Source organism: Cinclus cinclus, chromosome 2 (assembly GCF_963662255.1).
Source record: "Cinclus cinclus chromosome 2, bCinCin1.1, whole genome shotgun sequence".
NCBI classification, from domain to species: domain Eukaryota; kingdom Metazoa; phylum Chordata; class Aves; order Passeriformes; family Cinclidae; genus Cinclus; species Cinclus cinclus.
Window position 1 is genome coordinate 92253068 of NC_085047.1, and position 18564 is coordinate 92271631.

General features: G+C 39.4%; 1 protein-coding gene across 6 annotated transcripts in view; it reads right to left on the reverse strand.

The window, feature by feature from the left end:
* The window catches only part of MCF2L (MCF.2 cell line derived transforming sequence like), a 141208-nt gene that overhangs the window by 64887 nt on the left and 57757 nt on the right, over positions 1–18564 (reverse strand). The gene's annotated exons all lie outside the window — the stretch shown is intronic.

The following is an 18564-nucleotide window of genomic DNA, read 5'->3' on the forward strand; positions in this document are numbered from 1 at the left end:
CTGTAGAACTAATAATCCTCACAAATGACATTAAACAGTGGGATTTTTACACATTGAATTCAATTTTTATTAACATCTTCTCAATCAAACAAAACCAAGAAACTTATGATTTCTCTAGCCTGTCATTTAGATTCAAATACCCCAAGAAAACAAAAAGATAGGTAGAACTGGCTTGAAAGTACATCCTCCCCTTGAAAACACACACACAGACACACCCACTCACTCTACCTCCACACTGAAAACCAATGCTTAAGCTTTTAGTCAGCTCTCCTACTTCAGCTTAGTGACAACCATTCAGCTTTCCCAACTCTTGTTTTTCTGTCCCAGTGTTTCAGCAGAGATGTTTCCCACAGCATGTTTCCAGAGGTCAAGCAGAAACCTGAGTTTCACTGATTGCGACAAAGACTGCATGACAGTTGCTTCATTCATAAACTATGATCTCATTTTTTACAAGGAAACAAGAAGTTGTACTCTTTTGCAATTCCTAAAAATAACTATTCCACACATTAGCCTTATTGAAAAGTGTAGAAGAGATAGCATAGCTTTTTCTTTATTAGGTAATGAACATTTCTTTTAATCTGACATTGTACTGACATTGAAGTTTTGGGTTTTAATGTACATTGAAATGCCATTAAGACAGGTTTTGACACTCAGAGCTGTGAATGTGCACAGGAAAAGTGAGTAAAAACCTAAAACTGATGTAAGGCTAAGTGTCACCTGCACTGAAGTACAAGCTGAAGTAGAACTCTGATCCTCAAGGACTCGCTGTCACTGAGGTCTTTCAAATGGCAGATTGTGAGCAGACACTTCTATGAGCAATTCTCACATATGTAAAATTCTGAGAACTGCAATTATTTGAGAACGGCAAAAAAGCCATTTTCAGTTACTTCTTCCAGATAAGCAAGAATTTATACTGCGAAACAGAACTTCTCTGTTCTGCTGTCCCATTGGGCAGAGGAAGACCCATGACCACTTTCAAGGTCACACACTGATCTGAGCTATTTTCCTGCATCCGGTGAACTGCTGCCTGATCAGAGGACCTCTGCATACCATGCTGTCAAATCCATAAGTGGATACTTTTAACTGCCAAGTCATATTTCTCCCAGACCTTCAGTTATGTCACCATTTCAGCTTTTTCAACAGAACACTGAACACAGATGTTTTGAAACTCCAATCTCAGATGGCCAAGTAATTTCCAAAGAGGAATACCCCACCTCCCCAAAAGAAAAAGGATTTTAGAGTTTATTTTTGCTGTCTGTGCCTTATGATATAAGGAGCCCTCCCGCAGCAGTGTTTAAAAACTACACAGCCCTTAGTCTGCAAACCAGTATCTACAGGTGGACCATTAATATGAACACAAACTCTTACAGGATTAACGCCAATTTTTTGGTGGGAGATGGGAAAAGGGAAAATTACATCAATCTATAAAATGCCATCCTGCTTAAACTCAAAGGCAGACAATTTCCATTACTGCATAGCGCTGCACCCTAAGCATGTAGTAAAATAGTTGAATTTTGCATATGTAAGTAAATACGTGACACACTACACTGACAGAGGCAGGACATTCCCAAGGAAGAGAAACTCTTCATGTACCATTACATAAGGATCACTATTTCCTCATGTAGCCCTGTGATCAATCCCACTGCAATTTGGACACGTGCCATGTGAATACCCAAGTCTAGATTTGATTGCTCCAGTGCTCCCTCTGATAGGAGCAGCAGCTTTTGCCACCTGCACAGGTCAGCCCCACAACAGTGGTCAAATACTGCTTCACTGAAAAGACAGTCTCTCCCTCCCCTTGGCTTTAAACTCAGTTTTAACTCAAATGTAAGAGCCCATCTGCTTGCAAGTGGAAGAGGAGGACAGTGTGTCCACTGACAGATTCCCAACTGCTTTTCTTGCTGCACTCCCCTCCACCAAAGCCATCTCATCTTGCTCTTGCTGATTCTGTTTCAAGACATACTTCTAAATGCCAAGCATGAAGAAAGATCAGAGCTGATTTGCAATAATTTGATACAACCAAGATTAAAAATAGCAGCACAAAAAAAGTGCAAGGAAATGCAACTCTTGAAATTGCCAAACAAGTCACATACAACAGCTCAACAGGATTCACTTGAACCCAGTATTACCACCCATGGATTTAGCCAGAAATCCCTCTTCAATATGTTTTCCTTCAGAGGAGATGCAATTGTAAAGACTCATTGCTCTGCACCATTTCCTTGACATTTAGCATCCCTCTGGAGAAGAGAGATCATCACAGTTTGTCTGGGGTTCAATTTGATTTCACTTCAAGGTTGCCCATCATTACTTCAATGTGCAATTTCTTTAAAAGGATAATGCAACAAAAGGCACACATGCTGAATAGACTGTGAGAGCACACACTCCTTACTCTCATGGCCTCTGGGGAAAGTATTTTCTTGGAAATATTCTTTAAATAGAGAACCTGCCACCTGCTATATTCTTTAGGGACCATTTTTTGTAAAGCTAATTAAGTGCACATTAAGATACAGAACTACGGAAAATATGCTCGCTGTTTTGTAAGGAATTTTTATAGGATCAAATTTCACTTGTATTTGAATTGATTAAGATTCACACAACCCATTATTTTCCCTGTTCTACCTTTTCTGCTTTACACAGTATTTTCAAAGCAGAGACCTAAAAGTTTATTTTACTGTACCCAAAATTCATTGCTGAAAAAAGTTGCTCATATCAAAACATGCTTGAATATCCTGTTTTTCCAGTCTTTTCTTCTCACTTAAGAAGCTTAAAAGAAAGCCCCTGGGAATTATAGTGCACCTGGTATTATAGGTGATAATAAACAGTAAAGTAAGGTCCCCAAAGTTAGTACTGCTTTTTATTACTGTTTTTGAACCCCAACATAAAACAGCTGGAAATGTGCAAAGATTTTTTTTTTTCTAAGCTGGCAACTGGAGGTTCTTTAAAAAATCCCCATATTATCTAGTATTCAAATTATGAGTGTAAGAGAGGGCAGAAGTGTCATCTTACTAGCATAAAGGAATCAGTTAAATATATATGGTTCTTATTACAAAAAAAAAAAAAAAAAAGCCTTTATCACTAAAAATGTGAACCACCATCTTGCAGATATATTATCACCTAATTCAATTTAAATCTTGCTTTGATAGTCCTGTCTCAATGATGAAGGATGAAGGCTTAGAGGAACCTGACCCCATCCCATCAGAAGCACTTGACTGCATTTCAGGTGAAGCAGGATGACAGATTTAAAACATGAGGGCACAAAGATAACTTATTCTTGAATTACCTGGTGCCAGCAAGTCCTGATGAGCTTCGGATCTGAGAAAACAATCAATGTCACTGCAGTCAAGAATTTCCCTTATTGATAAAGGGCTCCTCTTCCTTTTCTGATCAAACCAAAACTCACCATCATTTGTAGTTTGTCTGACATGCTGAAGCAAACCCACTTCCACAGAAGACAACATTTGATTGGACTCTGAACTGACTGCACCCACATTACACACAAGGAAGTCTGCCAACATGACTTGTGAGCCTCCAATAACCAGTATAATAAAATTCCCAGCAAGCCAGCTGGAATTATACCATCCTTTGAGTAGTTGAGCAGGAAATTCTATGGACATTACTTTATACCAACTTGAAAGCCAATCTATTTGTGCACATCCGGGCACAGTTATGCCTTTCAGCACAGATCCCAGTAGCACATCAGAAATCAAATGACAAATAACTTTTCTTCCTCCTCTTCTTGCTGAGTCTGCAAAATTTTCATGAAAACTTGTCTATGGCTTCTCTATGAAATCCATGCCTTAAATTGAAGAAATATTGCATTTTTTCTTAACCAGTTTTGCTTTGCTTTTCCCCTGGAACAGCTTACCCACCCAAAGAGTTGAATGCCTTTTATGAAGGGGGTCTTCCTTTGAAAAATCTCTTCACTAAAACACCCTCACATCTGGTAATTATAAATGCAAGATAATGACTTTCAGAGCAGTCCCTTCACCCCTCTCAGCCCTAAGGCAAATCTTTCATTTCCTCATTCTTCCCTCTTCATCTTCACACCCCAACCACCACGAACAGTCAGGTCCTTTGTGAAGACCCCCAAACAGGGAAGAACCAGAGCAGCAAAGCTGGTGAACAGAAGCCCTCTTCTGCTCTAAGCCACCTAAAACTTACGAGCTGCTCAAGATGCCAAGTGAGCTTACCAGCTTTAAAGTTGAATTTTAAAAATCACTGTTGGTTAGTGACAATGCCTGCAAACTCAGTGTGCTCAGGCACAACAGCTGCAGACGAGGCTCCTCAGGTCCTCATGCTATTTGTAGCCACACCAGGTTGATGACAGCAATTTGTGCAAGTGCTCAAAAACTAGGGTTTCAAATCTCACCAGTTCAAAATACCTTTAGGAAGAGCTAATTCTGATTTTGACTACACCATCATTAAAATTATGGACCAGGAAAAGTGAGTGAATAAATTCAGAAATTTTTATGTAAAACACAGTTTTCTGTTAAAGTGTAGTTGGGAAGGAAACCAAGCAAAACAGTACTTTTGCAACTTGTTTGTTTCTGGTGAGCTAAAATATCTTAAACAAGCAGGAAATGCAAGTTCTTTTCCTCTGCCAGCATCCCAGTTGCTGGCACAAAGAGATATAAAACAAACTAGTGCCCCAAACAGCTTCATATTGAGTGTCCAATAAAGATTTTTAATTATATAGTTAGATATTAATTTTACTTTTAAGAGCTTTACAGACTTCAGCTAAGCTCTACCTCCCATTTCCTCTCCTAGTTAGAAATGACAATTTCCTCTCAAAAGCCCTGGTACATAAAGCAGATCTTTAAACTGAGGTGCCTTTTCTTTTAAGAGAATCACACTTTATACAAGTTCCACTTCCACAGCATTACTAACATCAGTAGATTTTCTAAGACTGTCTGGCCTGTTGTCAGAGAATAGCACTACTCTATACCCAGTGTTCCAACAGGGAATGGAATGGAATAGAATGGAATCCCATGCATTTTCAGTGTTAAGTAAGGATCTAGTCGAGCCAAGACTTGGAAGTGGTGCTGTAAAAAAAAAAACAAACAAACAAACAAAAAAAACCAACAAAATATTAGGAACAATATTCCCTGTATTATAAGCCCAGGCACAGTGGACACAGGCACTTATTGTTTGGGTGGTGTTTTAAATGTCTAGTGCATCAGAAAACCTGACAGTCTTTACAGAGCACAGAAATTATATTTCTGCAGCACTGCTCCTGTCTCCTAAATCTTGGTAATATTTAAATTATTTCACTGAAATTAAACTACATAATTCTGCTTCACTGTTCATACGTGAAGAACAGCACAACTACTTAGAAGACACACAAATTAATCCCCAAAGGCTACAACTCCAGAATTTAAATATGAGAGGCAGAAACTTGTCACGGGTTAAAGAACAAAAAATAAAATCCAACATCTTTGTACAGAAAACTACTGAACCCCCTACTTCAGTGAAGTAACTTGTGCTTTCTGCAATCACAGTATTCACCTGTTTCTTCTTTGAGATCACAGAGTTGGGGATTCAGCACAAGGCTACCTACAAAACTATGCAAATGATGGTTTGGTTTCAGATAGGGAGATTAAGCACTGATCCTTCCTTTAAAAAAAAGGGGTTTCGAGGTATACAGAAATGCAGTGCGGTTGGCTTGGCCCAAAATGGCAGGAGGTATACCAGGCTACCATTTTCTTGAGTTGACTTACTAAATGCCTGCTCAAAAGCATACTTTGAGAGCCAAGCAAGATTTTGGTTTCTTTCAAACTCTAATATTATTGAATTTGACTGCTTATTGTACATGTCAGAGTGTTTTTCTTCTTCCACCTCCCCTTTTGTAAAAGGCAATGAAGTTCTTGGTCTTATTTTGCCAATATAACTTCCTCTTAAAGCACAAGCAGAGAGGAAATGCAATCCCCTCCCCTTCATGTATAATAGATACATTCACAGGATATTATGAGTGCTAAATACTACAGCTTCTTCCTGCTCTGCTTCATCAGTCCCACCTACTTGACACATTATTCTATAGTCCACAGCTTGTCAGGGATCACCTTTAAGTTCAGATATGGCTTACAAAGGAGACTAAACACTAGATAATCTGTAACCAGAAGAAAACTGTAATAATTAGAAAGTCAATCTGGGGACCAAACTGAAAATCTAGTATTTGTTTGTTCTTGAAGAAAATCCAAGTAAGACAAAGGGTGAGAGGGGTTTGTGTTGCAATGTTGCAGGACATCTCAAAGTGTTGTTACCAGTTACAGAATCTAATCTGTTTCACCATGCTTTTGCTGCATACATGCTCAAGTGCACCCAGACTGTTTTGGTGAGAAAGACACATTCTTTGTGCTATTTCAAGTCATAATAATTATTCTCTTTCCAAACCAAGAAGTAAGGGGAACTTAGAATCATGTCAAACAGCCATATTATAGCCCAAGTTTGTATTAAGCACAAAATGGGCTCAGAGATAAAGCAGCAACGGCATCAGGTGTACCCTACTACCCAAATGTATCATTAACCTCATGTGTATGGCATGCTCTTACTATTGCAACAAGAATATTGCTCTCTTCTTTCCAGGATGTATTGAAGGAAGCCAGGTAATCCTTTTTCTGTTCTTACAGGATAGATTCAGACTTCTAGGAACCACACTTAAATATTGCCCAAACTGCAACACTGTTAACTCCCCAGTACTGTGAATCATGCTGGGTGTTACAGAATAAAAATACTTCTAAAGTATTAGGTGCACTTAGTCATTTACAAGCAGCAGATTTTGTAAAAAGCAATTCTAATTTTTTTTTTTTTTTTAAATGGACGAATAGTAGAGAAAGATTGAGCAGCAGAGAATGCTCCCCTGGCCAGGACTCAAGCGATTAGAAGGGAAGTGACCCAGATGCATCTCACTCAGCATGCAAGCCTCTATGGAATAATAAAGACATTAGATTTTGCCAACTGCATTTTAGTAAGATTTAATGCTCTGAGAAAATCATTACAGGAATTTTGCTTTCTAAATACTAAAGCTTTGCAAAGGAGAGGAAGTCTTCCAAATAGAGGAAATGGAAAGATCAACTCTGAACAGAAGGGCCACATGCAAGCTAAAGGACTCATCTTCAGTGAGCCTTAAAAACTAATGATGCAATCACTCAGCTAAAACACATACACTGAAGTGGACATTTTTCAGAGAATTAAACCAAAGATTTGTCTCCACTGAAACCACCTGCTTTCAGCTCTTCTTCTTCAGAAAAATATGTATCTCAAAGCAGACCCCAAAGTTTTAACTGAAAAGGCAATACACACAGGACCAGCTCTATGAATACCTGGCAATTCTACTACAGAGAATGCTATTTTTCTATGCTGTTTTGGAAGCACAGTAAGATTTTTAAAATTGAGTTATTTTACTCTGTTCAAACAACAACAACCAAACACTTTTTTAAAGCAACAAAGTAGTAAAATCTAATTGCTTACTGTGCACATCTATTCTGGAGATAAATTATAGCAGCATTAACAATTGTGAGGCTGCACAGAATGGGTTGGTTTGGAAGAGATCTTCAAAGATCATCTGGTTCCAACCACACTGCTGTAAGCAGGGACACCTTCTACCGGACCAGGTTGCTCAAGGCCCCATCTGACCTGGCCTTAAACACTTGCAGAGTGGGGCACCCACAACTTTTCTGGGCAACCTGTTGCAGTGTCTCACCATCATCACTGTAAAAAAAAAAATTCTTCTTTATGCCCAATCTAAGCCTACCCTCTTCCAATTTAAAACTGCTGCTCGTTGTCTTGTCATTGCAGGCCCTGATAGTAAGGTTTTTCTTGACTTTTATCATTTCAACAGCATGGTGGATGGCAAGAATACTCCTAAGAGACAATATATTATTTTATGGTACTGTTACACAAGTACAGTTTTTCATGTAACTATACATCCATAAGCTAATGCTTTGAAACGGAACATGTGTCTGAGAGACAGAAAGAAGGGCTAACACTAAGATGCTTGTTTAGAGCTGTGTACTAGTCTTCATCTAGAACATTCACTTGTAAACGTCCCAGTATTTGGGACTCTGATTACAGATTACATATAAAGAAGAGGTTGCTGAATTCATAACCCATCTGGCTGCCCTGACTCACCACACAGATGACAGAAAAAGATGAAACACATCATGCCTTTCTAAAGCACTGCAAATATGAACTACTTCAGGTAATTCAGAGGCAGGACATGAATACAGCTCAGTATCTCCCATAGGCAGCTACAGAATCATTTAGTGCGATACAGTCAGCCTTGCTGAGACTTCTCCTTCACTTACATTTTCTGCCCTCTGCTCAGTGTAGGCACAAAAGAAATATTCCATATAAAGATCAGGAGGAAGAGGAAAGAACAGTGCCATGGAATGGGACAACCCTTCTGCCCATTTTGAGCAGAATGTTCCAACAGCTCTCCAGAAAGAAATTATCTCTGGCACACTGAACCAACAGATGAGAATCAAGCCTTAGCAGTTGCTAACAAAAGCCCTGCTCACTTATTTCTCAGTGATCAAGTACAAATGAAAACACCCTATTTTAAACAACTATTCCTGGCACAGTTACATATGCACCACCATGATTTGACACAAAACACTCCCTGGTTCTACATTCACTGTCTCCTCCAGTAATCAGTGGTTTCCTAAATCCACCCCTCCCCTTTCAGGGATGCAGATGAGGATGCACATAAAACACAAAAGTTACTCAGGCTGATTACTCCACCCTTTCAGTCCGGTTATCCTCATCTTTCTTAAACATTTCATTCATTCCTACTAAGCAGCATGCCTTTTAATATTACCCTGGTAGCATCAAGCACTGCTTGAGAAGCAGAGCACTCAGACTCATGTGCTGATTATTAGTAATACTAATTAAAGATTAGTAAGAAGATCCACCCTTTAGTTAGAAGACCCACCCTTTACATACCTGTTTTATTTAAATCTGACATTTCAAAAGCAAGTGTTGGAATGTTAGACACCAGTCCATGGGCTCGGTGCTCTGTCTCCTCTGCAGTAGTCATGCATACCGAAAACAGAACTGGGAATGTAGATTCAGCCACCAGAATAAGGGCACAATTTTTGCTTGTCCCTGTTCCACAAAACATGCTTTCATTTTGCGATGGACTGTGGCTGCACTATTAACAGCAAATAATATGTCTACTATTTCATTATCTCCTAACAGAAACAACATTTCTGTAGAAAGCTCTGACTGAAGGAATTAAAGAAATAATTCATTTTAGATCAACCCGCCTATACAAACAACTCGGTGATGCCAAATTGTATCCTGTGAAAGAAATGTTGCTTTTTCTCCACTTCCAATCGGGATCAGGAGAAATTATACATCTGATTGTCAGACAAAATGCAATGAATTGAAAATTAAAACACACTGTAAACCAGAAACAGCAGGACAGCTCTCCGCAACAGCAAATTCTCCTTGTAAGCTTTTACAGCTGTTCCGATCACCATAATCACGGCATGAATGAATCCTGAGCAAAGTACCTTCCATGTAAAATACAGGAATAGAGTGTGTGGATACATATGGTGAACTGAGAATTACATCTGCAAATAAAATGATACACTGCAAATTTAAACAAGGACAGGACACACGCAGCCACACCAATAAATTATATTTATACATGAATGCACGCAAGCAGAATACAACTTTCACCTTTGTACTAAAACACATCCCATTTTCCTCAGCAGGATAACGTTATCTGGCAAAGTTCCTGCCTGACCTGCAATCAATCAACTAAGAAAATTTGAAATACTAGACACACCTGTGCATTTCTTCAGAAGCAGCCACAATTCAGCAATATCTTTGTAGAGCAAGGAGATCAGGCTTAAGGTCATGTTGCTTCTAATCAATTCAGAACAAAATAGTTCCGTGGACAGTGACCTATTTATCTGCGAGCTCATCCTCAGTGCAAAATGAGAGCACAAAACTCCATCTTTCACCCGAAGCCAAGCCACTGGGGGCACAATGCCTTTCTTCAAATTACATGCAGAGTAAGTGTGCCTGTCAGCAGGCTCAGAGATCCTCAGAAGGGCTTGCTGGCTGCTGGCTACCACTTCTTGTCTTCCTGCATAAAGTGCTGGCACTCATTAGATGCAAACTGCTTTAAATGTGAACACATGCACTGTTCAAACACTATTAGAGTAAGAATGCATTAAAAAATTAATCTTAAGCATGCCTTGTCAAAAAACTCTCCCTTTAAAAGATCTAGTTTTAACAAACAATGGTACAGTAAATCTAGCATTGTCATCTTTTTCAACCACTCACCCCTTCTCCACGCAGGGAAATGAACTGCCCAAGGGACAAATGCCCTTTTTCCAATGACACTTTGGCTAGAAAGCTCCCTGGAAATACAGTCAGCTTTTCCTGTTTGTAAGGGAATTCTCACTCACATGCCTTTGGTGGAACTGAACTGGGATGTTTTCCTTGGTGGGAAACCCATTAAACACCTGTTCCCTATGAAGGAGCCTACCCAAAGCAGCAGGAGCTGACAAAAAGGTATTCTACTAATGCAACTTTGCAAGGGGAAATACACTGAAATCTTGTAAGACAATGGAAAATAAGGCAACAAAAGACAAAATAAACTAGAACAGAAGTACTACATATGATCTTTCAGACATGAACGCTGAGCGGACTTGCTTTACCCAATCCTTTAAAGTAATTGCCCAGTGACAGACAACCTGTTAATTAATACACTTGAGATTAGCTATCAGCCATTCAGACTCACTAATACAAAGAGTGAGCCAAGGAGCACGAGTGACAGCAACAGCCATACGAAAACAAATTGATTGCTTTTCTTCACCTCACAGTGTTATAAGAGTCCTCTCCCAACAAGAGAGGTCAAGGAAAGAGGACAGTGAGGATAAAAAGCTTGAATTGATGGTTACATCTGTTCACAAAATCTCATTTGCAGATGGTAAAAAGCTCCATTTTTGCATCAGCGCTCCCAGCCATCAACCAATCCCATAAAAGCAAACCAAAACAAACCCAGGTCACTCACAGACCACACCACTAGAGGTTATTTTCTGAAGCACCCCACATCTGTGCTCCCACCACTCATCTGCCATGGGGCAGGAACTGTTGATAATCCCACACCAGTTGATGTATTCTAACAAATCTACCATCTATACGTGCAGCTCCATTCAGTGCATGACACTAATATGTGATCTGAAGAATATAATAATGGTAATTTATTTTCAATTTTCTATTTCTTTTTGGGGTCATTTCATTTTGTAGCAAGACAAAACACAAGAGTTTTCTATGCAATATCAGATATTTTTAAATAAAGATAGATTTAAAATAAGTGACACTCACTAGAAATAGTTCACTTAACTATTCTGAATTTTGTGAGTGATTAGCACATTAGATTGTGCACAGAGTTAAAAATTAGTGAATGAGTCTTCACACCACTCCCACAAGTCATGTAAATACTCTCACATGTGAAAGTTGAGAGGGAGCAGGTGACCTCTCTTAGATCAGGTAACAGCATCTGTTGCACTGTCAGGCAGAGGATCTATGTCTGGGCCCTGAGCCCAGACTCCCTCTTTTCAGGACAGCCACCCAACCTGCTGGGTGGAGCGTGCTCTGAGAGCAGTGTCATGGCTTGTACTCCTCAGACAAAGATCTGCACAATTCACAGCATTTTTATTTCTGTGGTGCAGCATGGCTCCAGGAAGAACAGTCTCAGATACCTTATGCAAGTATGCACACTGATATTTTACTCCTTACTCAACAGTGCCAAGCCAGTATCAAAGAGTGGGCAGAGAGTCCACTGCAATATGCTCAGCTGACCAGATACTTCTGTTAGTAGTGGCATGGCCTTGGTGTCACCTGCAGCACAGTATACAGGAAATATAACCCTTATGATCTGTTTGATAATAAATGATGATAAAACAGACAAGGGAACGCTTTCCAAACATCCACAGAGGGGGAGAGGAAGTTTTATAGCCTCCTTCAGAGATTAAAACCATGCAGAAGTGGAGCTACACCATTCTCCAGATAGGAATTACTCCCATCTAGATCAACACAGTAAGGTGCAAGAACCTGATACTTTGGCAAACTGGCTACTTCCTTAAGAAAAAAGAAATACAAACCCAAAAATCCCTCCATGAATATAAAAGAGGAAAAACAACGACGTATAATGTTGGTTGTGCTTGTTTTCATTGTCAAGACAGAGAGGAACTATAAATCTTTGCATTAATCAACACTGACTGCTCCAGAGTCCCTTCATGTTGTACCTAATGTGGACAAACACATTTTAACAGGCTTCTGCCTTCAGACTTCACAGCAGAGGAAACAATGAAATCAGTCCTTTGGGTGAAAATCCAGTTTCTTGGATTAGCTCAATAAGTACATGAACAGTCATCCTCCAGGCTCCATAGATTAGTCTTTCCTAGCCTTAAATGTCCAAACCCCACAGTTACATATACTGCACAATCATGGAATGGCCTGGGTTCGAAGGGACTTAAAGATCACTTAGTTCCAATCCCTGTGCCCCCAATTACGTTGTTCAGAGTTTCATCCAACCTGGCCCTGAACATTTCCACGGATGAGTTTCTTTCTAGATTGATCAAGATGTAATAATGTCTGTGGCTAAGAGTGCCAAAATAAAGCACTGTAAGTTCCAACCCTGTTATCTTTCAGTCTTGACCAACAAGGCACACCTTCACCTGCCACTTTTAGGGACCCCTGTCTTTAAACTTAGCAACACACGTGAAGATAAAGTAGATACAGAGAGCTCAGCGTTAGCTGTGGAAGAGCCTTGGAACCTGCCCCCCACTCTGCTGCAGGGACAGAAGCCCACAGAGTGTCTCTATGGAACTTTCTCTCAGATGCCTGGTTAAAAAGGTGTTCAGGCAAAGGCATTTTTTCCCCTAGCAGTTCCATTCTGCACAAAAACTGGGCAGATGCTACTACAGGCTCCTGGGAAACACTCGTCTGGTAAAACGGGGTTCCAGCCAGTAACCAAAAGGTTTTTTGTGTTAGCACTCTATTTTGGATTGTGTGCATGGGAGAAATGTTTGCTCTATGGTTATAATAACTAAATTCCTTGCTGTGCATTTCAGACAAGAGCAGAAAGAAAGAGCAAAAGCACTGAAGCATAAAATCCTTCCGTGGCTTTCATGATCCAGCTTAAAATAGAACCAGAGAGGAAAATTGTGCTATGTGGGCATGCATGTTAGCATGAAGACTTCAGGGCAAATTTAAGCTCTATTAAAACACAAAGAAGCAAGAACCCTCCTGAGAGAATCTTGATGGGCACAAGAATATGTATTCATAAATGCAAAGAAATTAATTTCAGCTCCACTCAAGCTCAGCACTCAGGTTAATTCTCCCTCCCACCTCAGCATGGGATGTGAGTGACAGGCTCCAGCCTGCAGAACAGAGGAAAACACTGTGGGAGAAGCTGTTAAAGGATGGATGCAAAGTCAATTGAGGTTAAAGACTGCATTACCCTAGTTTTATGAAACCCAAGGAAGGAAGCTATGGCTATGACTTAAATATACAAGATGCTGTACCTGCTTTATAAGGCATGTGCAAGTGTGCAGCATAAGGGTGCTAATGTTGATGGTAAAGGATATTAAAGTCTGGCAAGTTCAACATTAAAAGAGAATTATTAAACATTTTTTCCTTCAGGGGTGCTGCACTTAGCCAAAGGCACACCAATAAAATAATGTGGCATTCCACATAACAAAAGCTATCCTCATAGGACCATCCTTAGTATAATGCAAATGTATACTTTCTAAAAAAAAAAAAATATCCCTGCAAAATACACCTAACTCACACCTGTAGCTGCAGAATTTATAAATTTGTGGCGTTTTGAAGACATGGAGCAATTCAATGCATAATGAGTTGGCTTCTAGTTTAGCATATTAAACTATTTAAAAGCTCCATTCATTTTCTTCTGCCAATCCTTCTTGATTTTTTTTTTTTTCAAAGAATGGATGCAAAAGAGGCTTCATTCTTTTTGAAGTCATCAAGCACTCAAGATTTATATTTCTGTCTGGTTTACATGAAAAGATTCCAGGGATTAAAATTAGTTTATACACCCATTATACATACACACACACAAATATATATGTTAGTATAAATCCATTATACTAAGCAGCTTGTTAAATCTTCACAGAGAAACAAAACTAATCCATTTTGAAACAGCTTTGAAAATTTTCAGCTTGGATGCTAAGTCATCAAAAAATGTCCCTGCATGATAACCAAACTTAAATTTAAGCAAATACAACCAATAATAATCATGGTCAGGAAACAACAATGAAAAACCCATTAAAACTTCCATTCATGAAGAAATATACTCTTTCATTGAAAACAAGCACGCTGGTAAATGCAAGTAGTTGCTGGAACACTTAAAAGAGAAGTATGCTGTTCAATCAAAAGGCTGAACCCTGTACTATCTTTCAAAAAAGATAATACCTGGAAAAACATAAGGAAAGCTGCTGAGAAATTACATCTTAAAAGTACACTTTGCACTGTAAGACAATAATAAACTTCAAAGTTTTAAAGATTACCTGTACTTCACACCAAGTATCCAAGAAGTAAAACAAAAGGCAAAAGAACACGTCAGTAATTTTTAAGGCAGAGTAAGACCCTGTTAAGGATGGCACTTCTCTGGCCTCATGACTACTCTTAGGGGCTCTCCCCAGAGCCATGACAGAAGCCTGGCCACTGAACGCAGTTATCACACATCTGTTTCAATTTCTATTTTAGAAATTACATCTTTCTGATGTTCTGCCAAACGAATTGTAATCATTTTATACTGTTTTTTAAATTTACATGTACTTTCTAAACAAGCTCCCCCACAAGTCTTTAATCACAGGCCTCTCCTTGGCTGTGCTGCAGGGTTTACCAAGGTTTCTCATTTCAGAGACACACAAAAATTGGACTCTTTTTCAGGATTAATTTAATCACACAGGAGTTAGTAGTAAGCACTTTATCCTGCAGTATTTAGTGACAGTTCCCTCTGTCCACAACTGCAAAGCCAACAAAGAAATGGATGTGACCTTTTTAACTTCACAAACAGCAGCAGTACTCAGAACAGCAGTGCCTACACAGAGATACTGCTACTCAGACTGTGAGGAAGAGAAGGCTTCTGGCTTGGGGCTCAAGGCTCCTGCAGTGGTGTTCAAAATTCAGTGGTGGGAGATTGCAGGCTGATGACAACTAAAAACTGTAATTAAAGGTGGAAACCAAATCATTGCTGACATTGGATAGGAGGCAGGACTAAAATTCAGAAAAATCAAGAGGATGAGATCCATTTTTATTTTGGCAGTGGGATTGAAGGAGCAAATGAAGCAAGAAAAAAATGGATGCGTAATTTAGTGGCAGCAGAAGGGAGAACTCAATAGTGAGTAATAACAGAAACACATGATGAAGGCAGCACAGGAATTAAAATTAGAATAGGAAAAACAGGTTTATTATGTATTCTGAAACATCTATATTAGTAAGATTATTAATTCAGTAAGCAAGGAAAACCAACAGAGACCATTACAACCAATGAATTGTTGAGCCACAATCAAATATATTTATAGTCAAAGTATAAAATAAAACTTTGTCAGCAATATGTCACCCTTTTTATGACTTTTAAAGTACACAGAATTTTTGGTTTTTTTCCCCCCAGATGAGCAAGATACTCGGGAAGCTGAAAAACTTTCAGGTCAAAAGTTATGGGAGAACTAGTTCCAAAGAAAATATCATATGCTTCTGCAATACTGATGAACGCAGATAAAAACTATTTATTACAAAGGAAGGAAAAGAAAATTTGCAGAAATCATCATTTCCAAAAAATCCATAAAGAGCAAACAAGACAGAGAGCCAAGAAGAGAGACCTGCTTTTGATCTGAGGCAAAATTAGGAGCTAGAAAAAAATATTCATCCCATCATATCTCTAAAATAATCATTTGGGTTGGGTTTGGACAAGTTCGTTATGATATTTCAGTACTGAAGGATTACTCATAGCTTCAAATGGAATTGTAATAAAACCTTCTTATAAGGTCATGTCATTACTTGCTTTCTTAGATTAGCAAATAAAAGCAAAATTCTTCAGAATGGGCCATCAACCTGAAGTCCTTCTTACACTGTATAAATATGACCCACACTCTTGTGAGATTACACTTAAAAATGGTAAAACTTGCATAGCTCATAGGATAAAAATGCCACTGTCTTCTTATTTGACAAGGCAGTTTTGATTTTGACTCAGAATTTTTTGTGCCCAAGGCGTGCACACTGCAGGAAGCTGTCTGTGGCTGTGCAACCCACAAAGTCCCCACGCATGGGACAAGTGTGGAAATAAAGGCAAGCAAATGCACTGAGCAGTGCTCAGTGGTCACCATTCCTCCCACTTAAATATTTCCAAAACAATTTGTATCTCAATTTCCCCCATTGCCAATTCTTTCACCCTCCTGGTCTTCAACAAGCTCCACAGCTTCCTCAAGACAAGAAGATACTTAACACCAGCAAAAGACAAGACCATTTTCCACTGATCAAAACGGAAAGAAGCAGAAAACAGACTGACTTCTTCTGCAGAGGCAACCAGGAGAATTGCTTTAGGTACTCAACAGAAATTCACTTCCTTTACAGAAAGAAAGTCTCACTACAATGAGAGAACAGAATATCTTATCCCTTGTACTTAGCAGCATGATATTCTTGGTTAAATTTAGGTAGTGGAAAAGAGGTAAAGCTCACAGGAGCTGCTTTCTGTGGAAAGACATGACATAAATCACCCCTGACATTTTTATTTTGTAGATGCAGGATTTTAAAGAAAACATTAACGTATTATTTAAAAAGACGGTGATTCCTTTAATGAGCCACTTCTATAAAATAAGTTTTAAAAATCTAAGCCTGTAAAGAGCTGTTGCAACATCCACAAACTGCAGCACAGCAGCTGTGACTGTGTCCTGTTTCCAGTCCCTGGGATCCAAACAGGAAACCAATCCCTTACCTGATTGGAAAAGCAGCCAGTCCCTGCGATTTTAATCAACCTAAAGCAACAGGCATTCTCCTTCTTTTCCAGTTTCCTGGGATGCTTCCTGGCCCATTCAGGAAAGCAGTGTGGAGGACGAGCTTTTTAACAGCAGCATTACCTTCATTTTCCACATCCCAGCCTGCAGCTTGCCCTGTTCCTGTATTTACTTTTGGCCCCGGTGTGACAGGCTTGTGGCGTGAAACAACCAAACCCCGCCTCTGCCAAGGGTGCTTTGTGACTGCCAGCCTCTCATCAGACCCCATTTTTCAGCGCACCTTAAAAACCTTCTCACTCTTTTGAGATGAGCAGTAACAGAAAGGGATGCACCAGCCATGCAAGAGATGTAATTATGAAAACTTATACAAACTTGGCAGCCCACAACATCAATCTCCCAGCCCCCACCAATTAGGATGTCACAAATAGCAGAAAGCAATTAGCAGAAAGCAATGCTTCTGGGGTCCCCCACATCTGCTGTTCTGGGAAAACACCTCAGCCCCAAGAGGCTGATGAAACAGTTTTGTGTTTCTTCTCCTTTCCATATGGAGAATGAAGATGTAAAGAAAAGATGAAACCAAGGCCAAAGAGCAAATTCCACCTGTTCTGACACACACGGCAGCTGAACTAATGGCCATGAATCTCACAAGAGTAAGATTCACCAGAGACACAACTCCCAGCCATTCTCTTATTGGCTCTGCAAAAAAAATGCATTTATTTTCCACCAGCTTTGCATTACCAAGTGCATACCTGATTAGTTCAACATCATTTGAACTGAGCCCTTACCCCTGTATTTGCACTAAGAGAAAAAGTACAAGGCATGTGGATCAAAGGTGAGGGCACTCTGTGTAGTTCCCTGCACTACAGTGGCAGCAAATGAGGCCTCTTCAGTTCAGGTCTCATCCTACAGCCCATCTTTGAAGTATTTAACAGCATATTTTTAACATGACAGATTTTATGTCTGTTGCCTAAAGCCTCCATCTCTCCATGCTCAAACACAACACATCCTGCAATAGCTGCTGTTTTCAACCCCAAACTACAGCAGTTCAGCCAATGCTGAACACTCACAGACCCCCTTCCAGGACACCAAATGCACAGTACCAAGGATAACAAATGCAGATGCCTACCCAATTCAAAAGATCAACAAAGAGCCAAATATATTCCTCAGACAAACAGAACAACAGCAAAGTAATATTAAGAGCATTAAAAGTACCCCCACTTCTCAATAAGGATTTATTTTTAATTTTGAGAGAAGTTTCAGGGCAAGAAACTGAAATTTTCTTTAAAAAATATCTTGTACACACTTCATCAGAGCATTTAGGGGAGTAAGATATACGGGGCCCTCAGATATTCCATTTTTTCCTCAACATCTCTGGAAATGTCCATTATTTTCTTCAATGGAATTTCTTCTCCTGTGCTATGAACAAATTTGAAATTACTTCTATATATAACACATATTCAAATCACTGCTGTTACCTGCATAAAAGTCCTTAGGGCACAAAAAAAATCAATGTACATCTTATTTTTAATAACCCCATTTTACTAACTACTGAGGAAAACAGCAGCTCAGC